Source organism: Pelodiscus sinensis, chromosome 5 (genome assembly GCF_052426305.1).
Source record: "Pelodiscus sinensis isolate ZL-2025 chromosome 5, ASM5242630v1, whole genome shotgun sequence".
NCBI lineage: Eukaryota > Metazoa > Chordata > Testudines > Trionychidae > Pelodiscus > Pelodiscus sinensis.
The window spans coordinates 113,473,371-113,480,688 of NC_143056.1; positions in this window are offsets into that span (position 1 = coordinate 113,473,371).

The window sequence follows — 7,318 nt, forward strand, 5'->3', positions numbered from 1 at the left end:
GGGCGGCCGACGAAAAGGCCCCGGCCCGCGCCTCCCTGCGAGGGAGGGCGGCCGACGAAAAGGCCCCGGCCCGCGCCTCCCTGCGAGGGAGGGCGGCTGACAAAGTGGCCCCGGCCCGCGCCTCCCTGCGAGGGAGGGCGGCCGACAAAGTGGCCCCGGCCCGCGCCTCCTTGCGAGGGAGGGCGGCCGACGAAAAGGCCCTGGCCCGCGCCTCCCTGCAAGGGAGGGCGGCCGACGAAAAGGCCCCGGCCCGCGCCTCCCTGCGAGGGAGGGCGGCCGACGAAAAGGCCCCGGCCCGCGCCTCCCTGCGAGGGAGGGCGGCCGAAAAAGTGGCCCCGGCCCGCGCCTCCCTGCGAGGGAGGGCGGCCGACGAAAAGGCCCCGGCCCGCGCCTCCCTGCGAGGGAGGGCGGCCGACGAAAAGGCCCCGGCCCGCGCCTCCCTGCGAGGGAGGGCGGCCGACGAAAAGGCCCCGGCCCGCGCCTCCCTGCGAGGGAGGGCGGCCGACGAAAAGGCCCCGGCCCGCGCCTCCCTGCGAGGGAGGGCGGCCGACGAAAAGGCCCCGGCCCGCGCCTCCCTGCGAGGGAGGGCGGCCGACGAAAAGGCCCCGGCCCGCGCCTCCCTGCGAGGGAGGGCGGCCGACGAAAAGGCCCCGGCCCGCGCCTCCCTGCGAGGGAGGGCGGCCGACGAAAAGGCCCCGGCCCGCGCCTCCCTGCGAGGGAGGGCGGCCGACGAAAAGGCCCCGGCCCGCGCCTCCTTGCGAGGGAGGGCGGCCGACGAAAAGGCCCCGGCCCGCGCCTCCCTGCGAGGGAGGGCGGCCGACGAAAAGGCCCCGGCCCGCGCCTCCCTGCGAGGGAGGGCGGCCGACGAAAAGGCCCCGGCCCGCGCCTCCCTGCGAGGGAGGGCGGCCGAAGAAAAGGCCCCGGCCCGCGCCTCCCTGCGAGGGAGGGCGGCCGACGAAGCGGCCCCGGCCCGCGCCTCCCTGCGAGGGAGGGCGGCTGACGAAGCGGCCCCGGCCCGCGCCTCCCTGCGAGGGAGGGCGGCTGACGAAAAGGCCCCGGCCCGCGCCTCCCTGCGAGGGAGGGCGGCCGACGAAAAGGCCCCGGCTCGCGCCTCCCTGCGAGGGAGGGCGGCCGACAAAGTGGCCCCGGCCCGCGCCTCCTTGCGAGGGAGGGCGGCCGACGAAAAGGCCCCGGCCCGCGCCTCCCTGCGAGGGAGGGCGGCCGACGAAAAGGCCCCGGCCCGCGCCTCCCTGCGAGGGAGGGCGGCCGACGAAAAGGCCCCGGCCCGCGCCTCCCTGCGAGGGAGGGCGGCCGACGACAAGGCGCCGGCCCGCGCCTCCCTGCGAGGGAGGGCGGCCGACGAAAAGGCCCCGGCCCGCGCCTCCCTGCGAGGGAGGGCGGCCGACGAAAAGGCCCCGGCCCGCGCCTCCCTGCGAGGGAGGGCGGCCGAAGAAAAGGCCCCGGCCCGCGCCTCCCTGCGAGGGAGGGCGGCTGACAAAGTGGCCCCGGCCCGCGCCTCCCTGCGAGGGAGGGCGGCCGACGAAAAGGCCCCGGCCCGCGCCTCCCTGCGAGGGAGGGCGGCCGACGAAAAGGCCCCGGCCCGCGCCTCCCTGCGAGGGAGGGCGGCCGACAAAGTGGCCCCGGCCCGCGCCTCCCTGCGAGGGAGGGCGGCCGACGAAGCGGCCCCGGCCCGCGCCTCCCTGCGAGGGAGGGCGGCCGACGAAAAGGCCCCGGCCCGCGCCTCCCTGCGAGGGAGGGCGGCCGACGAAAAGGCCCCGGCTCGCGCCTCCCTGCGACGGAGGGCGGCCGACAAAGTGGCCCCGGACCGCGCCTCCTTGCGAGGGAGGGCGGCCGACGAAAAGGCCCCGGCCCGCGCCTCCCTGCGAGGGAGGGCGGCCGACGAAAAGGCCCCGGCCCGCGCCTCCCTGCGAGGGAGGGCGGCCGACGAAAAGGCCCCGGCCCGCGCCTCCCTGCGAGGGAGGGCGGTTGACGACAAGGCGCCGGCCCGCGCCTCCCTGCGAGGGAGGGCGGCCGACGAAAAGGCCCCGGCCCGCGCCTCCCTGCGAGGGAGGGCGGCCGACAAAGTGGCCCCGGCCCGCGCCTCCCTGCGAGGGAGGGCGGCCGAAAAAGTGGCCCCGGCCCGCGCCTCCCTGCGAGGGAGGGCGGCCGACGAAAAGTGGCCCCGGCCCGCGCCTCCCTGCGAGGGAGGGCGGCCGACGAAAAGGCCCCGGCCCACGCCTCCCTGCGAGGGAGGGCGGCCGACGAAAAGGCCCCGGCCCGCGCCTCCCTGCGAGGGAGGGCGGCCGACAAAGTGGCCCCGGCCCGCGCCTCCCTGCGAGGGAGGGCGGCCGACGAAAAGGCCCCGGCCCGCGCCTCCCTGCGAGGGAGGGCGGCCGACGAAAAGGCCCCAGCCCGCGCCTCCCTGCGAGGGAGGGCGGCCGACGAAAAGGCCCCGGCCCGCGCCTCCCTGCATAAAATTTTTCGGTAGGGAAAAATCAATTTTTTCAACAAAAAAGGATTTTTTTTTTTTTTGGTTTTTAATTTAGAAAATAATGAAAAGGTCCCCAAATAAATTTTATTTAACTAATTTTTTTAAGCTCTACTAAGGTACTTTTTGAAACTTCCACTCTTCCTGCTTGAAAGAACATAGCGTTCTGCTTGGTATGTAAGTAATGCGGATAGAGTATTGGAAATATGCTATTGTGATTGTATAATATCAGTGGGTTGTTGACGGGCTTTGTATGATTCTAACAGGCCAAATCATGAAGCCATTACTTAATTTTTATTCAGTCTTTACTGAGGAAAGCTCCATCATCAGTAGAAGAACTGACATTCAGTAACTAAGGGCCTCAGGATTTAGCCCAAGACATATAAGAAGATCTAGAGTATCTGTTTTGTGCATTTGTATTACATACACGGCTAAATAAATCCTCACCAGATGACTTTGGTCACTTAACTGAAATTTCTAGACAAACTGTTTATATTTACCATAGTAAAGGATTAGTAACTAATGCTCAAGTGGCTTTCTAGTTTTAGAGACAAATACCAGCATGCCTGAAACCTGAGACAGACCCAATGCTTAATGAATCTATCACGAAAGACTCATGGGAGAAAAATCAAAGTTTCTGAATGCTAAGAAGTAGTTAGACATATTACAAAAGAACAGTTCAGATATTATAAATTGGATTTTGGATTTTTTTATTATCACTTCTTTCATCACATGCAATTTGAGGGAATAAATCAAGTTTTATGGGTTAATTAATAGCCATTACAAGAAAGAAAAATGATTCTGAGAATATTTCTTCAACTCCTTAAATTCAGAATTAAAGGCTTAGCTCCCATTTTTCTACCTTAAAATGAACCACTACTTTAAAAAAAAACTTGGAAAAAGGAGGATTCAACTTTCCAAGCACTTGGAAAAGCTAGATAAAACCAGGAGACAGCGTGTAAGCTGCCACATTCTTCCCACATCAGAGAAGACACTTTAAAGGTAAGCAGTGAGCATAGGTTTGGGTGAGAGAGGAGGATAGGCTCTGGAGAAATACATTGATTTTGTGAGATAGTGAGTGAGCTTCATTACAATTCATTCTAGTTTCATTTGGAACTCATTCCAGGAGGAGTAACAGTTAATTTGAACTAAGGACTTAGTTTGAATTACCATTTCACTGCCGCGTGTAGCTGTGGGCAGTTACTTTGGACTAGTGGAATTTCAAAATGGCGACCAGATGAGAACATGCAAGTAAAGCCCAGGATATTTAAATCCTGGGCTTTATTTGCTATTTCGAATGCCTACATTAGCTTCCCTAGTTCTAACTAGGGGGCTAGTGTAGCCATACCCCATTCTAGGGGTATGTTTTAATCATTTTTGTTGCTCTTCATTCAACTTTTTCCAATTTGTCCACATATTTTCTGAAATGTGGTGTTCAGAACTGGACACAATGTTCTAGATAAGACCTACTCAGCATAGAGAAGAAAAGGAGAATTACTTCTATTTTTTGCTTACCTCATTCCTATAAATACATTCCTGCTAATACATACAAGAATAATATTTTTTTTTTTGCAACAGTGTCACTCATATCTACCTTATGATCTACTGAGATCCCCCAGATCCCTTTCTGCAGTACTGCTTCCTGGGTATATAACTGATTGTTCTTTCCTAAGTGGTGTACTTTGCATTTGTTCTGACTGAATTTCATCCTATTTACCTCAGACCTTTTCTCTAGTTTGTCCAGATCATTTTGAATTACAATACTATCATCCAAAGTACTTGCAACCCCGCCTCATTTGGTATCATCCACAGACTTTATTATAAGTGTGATTTCTATGCGATTATCTAATCATGCCATTATTTAATCATTGATTGAAATACTGGACAGAACTGGTCCCAGACCTGATCCTTGCAGAACCCCACTTATTATGTCCTTTCAGCATGACTGTGAACCACTGATAACTACTCTCTGGGAATGTTTATCCAACCAGTTATGCACCCACCTTATAGTAGCTCCAAGCACGCTGGATGCCTTGCTAGATCTTTTCCTTTTCATCAAAATAAAAGGTTATGGAACAGTTCTGCAGGTGCAAACCTCACATACAGCATCAGGGTTAGAAGTTAGAAATCTTTGGTGCCACAGCCACAGACCTTCTTGGAGCTAATGGAGAATCAATGTTTAAGTTTTATACATTGTGTATGGCTGTAACCAGAGGCTGACATGGTCATGCATATATGAGGACATTTGATGGTACTCACATAAATTTTGTGACTGATACACAGAAATAAGCATAAGTATATTTGTTCTCGAACAAATATGCTAATGGCCAAATTCCCAGTTGCACACTCATTCATATACAAACCCAGATATATGCATGTGCAAAGAAGACAGATGTTGGCATAGAACACATGTCCAGTTGCACATTAAATATGTGGGTCTGGTGATGCAATTCCTGGAACAGGGCATAATGAGATGTGTATACATTTGCAAGTGCATCCTTTGAAAGTATGGCTGAGAGTTCAGCCCTATGAATATAGAAAAGTTTCGTAAGTGAAGTTATATATTTCGTATATTATTAGTTATCAAATTTTAAATGTCAATAATATCTGTGTCACCTACCTATAAAACATGATACGCAGTAGACATAAGTGGAAAATAATTTCTCTGTATATTATTTTATTTATATTGAAAGGTTAAAAAAATTAGTTTAGCTCATTTTATTTTAGAACTAAGTCAGAGGATAGCTTGAAAGATTTTTTCATACCACTTGATTTGACATGATACAAATAATGATGCCATGGTTTTTGTAACAACTTGTTATACATGTCATGTACTCAGAAGGTAAGTATGTAGTTATTTATTTCCTCTCAATTAGAACATCCTAAATTATTTCTTCTAAAGTAGAACTGAAACAATTTTTATACAATGTTTAATCATTTAGGGTACATCTACACTAGCCCCCTAGATCGATCTAAGGAGGCTAATGAGGGCGACCGGAATTGCAAATCAAGCCCGGGATTTAAATATTGTGCGCTTGATTTGCATGTTCCCGGCCGGTCGCCATTTTAGAAATTGATTGACCCGAAGTAACTGCCCGCGTCTACACGCGGCAGTGAAATGGGATTCCGGAATAAAGCCCTAAATCGAATTAGGTGGTATTCCTTGTAGAATGAGGTTTATCACCTAATTAGATTTAGGGGCTTTATTACGGAATCCCGTTTCACTGCCGCATGTAGACACGGGCAGTTACTTCAAGCTAGTCAATTTCTAAAATGGCGACCGGCTGGGAACATGCAAATCAAGCGAGGGATATTTAAATCTCGGGCTTGATTTGCAATTCCGGTTGCCCTCATTAGCCTCCCTAGATCGATCTGGGGGCTAGTGTAGACGTACCCTTAGATAATGGACCAGATCCTTAGCAGACACAAATCAGCATACCCCATTACTTCAGCAGAGACACCCTGCTTTATACCAGCTGGGGATTTGACCTAGTAGTTTTAAAATTCATTGTCAAGTAATTTGTATCCACATCTCATTAAAGTATAGTAAACCTTTTGAGGTATACTACCAATATATAGATACACAAATAATGGTTCAACAAAAAAAAGAGCACTTTCCTGTCTCATAGCAAACCACTTGATACTGAACTAATTTATGGGCATTAAAAATTAGGTTGTATACATTTTAGTCATAGCTTAGTTACAGATATATGTTTTGTCAATAACACAAATGCTAAAGTTTGAAATAATACTTTTTCCTAGATTGGAGGCAAAGAAGGTTAATTTGATTATTTAGTTTTAAAATTATTCCTGGAATATCCTCCATATTCAAACCTGGTAAATATTTAGTCACTCTTATCAGGGGAAGGAAAGAGTTAAATTAACATGTCTGCTTCCAAATATATTGTATTTAGAATACTTAAGCTTAGCTGCTGAAAAAAAGACTTATAAAATTAAATGCAAAAGAATAGTTACCTCCACTTGTAATACTGGCCTGGTCTATACTACAGTGGAAAGTCGAATGAAGATATGTTACATAGCTGATGCCAATATATCTTAAATTGAGGTTCCATGCTGTCCACACAGCGGGAGTCTTTACTAAACCTGCTAAATTTAACCCCAGAAGATCAATTGTAGTAGCATCCATCTTCCGCATAGTGAAGACGTGGCTTCAGTGGTTCATGAAAGACTTATCAAAATTTGACTGTAAACAATCCAGTTTAAGGTTTTAATATTAAGCTATTGCAAAGAATTTTAGGCAAGTGCCTTAAAGCTGCAATGGAGAATCTTCCCTCTCTCTAATTTTGTGGCCCAGTTAAACATAGGTGACAATGATGACATTTAGGCATCTAATCACCTGGGTTGACTGTACAGCCATGATGCTATATGTCACAATAGTAATTTATTATTACAGTTTTATGTGCAAGATTTTTTAAAAGTTAGTGGGCTCCATGTGACCAGACCACCTGTGTCTTTTCTTTTAAAATATATTTCTCAGTAGTGATGCCAGTTGCTTATCTCACCCTCACAAAATATTTTTTTAAATAGTCCATATGACAAGTCAGTCTGAAGTTACTAACAATTACTTATATGAAAAGTTGTTATTGTAGAGTGATTGCAAAGTACCACCAGACATTTCAGGGTACCTACAACTCAATAAATAATTCAAGTTTCTATTGCATATAGGCGAAAAAAACTAAAATGTATTCTCTGTTTTTATGCTATCAGACTGTAAATGGAATTAAATATATACAGTTGGGTGGACACTGTTACCGAGATTTTAAGCTGTTTAAATTTTGGAGACATGTGATTTGAATCCTGGCATCAGAA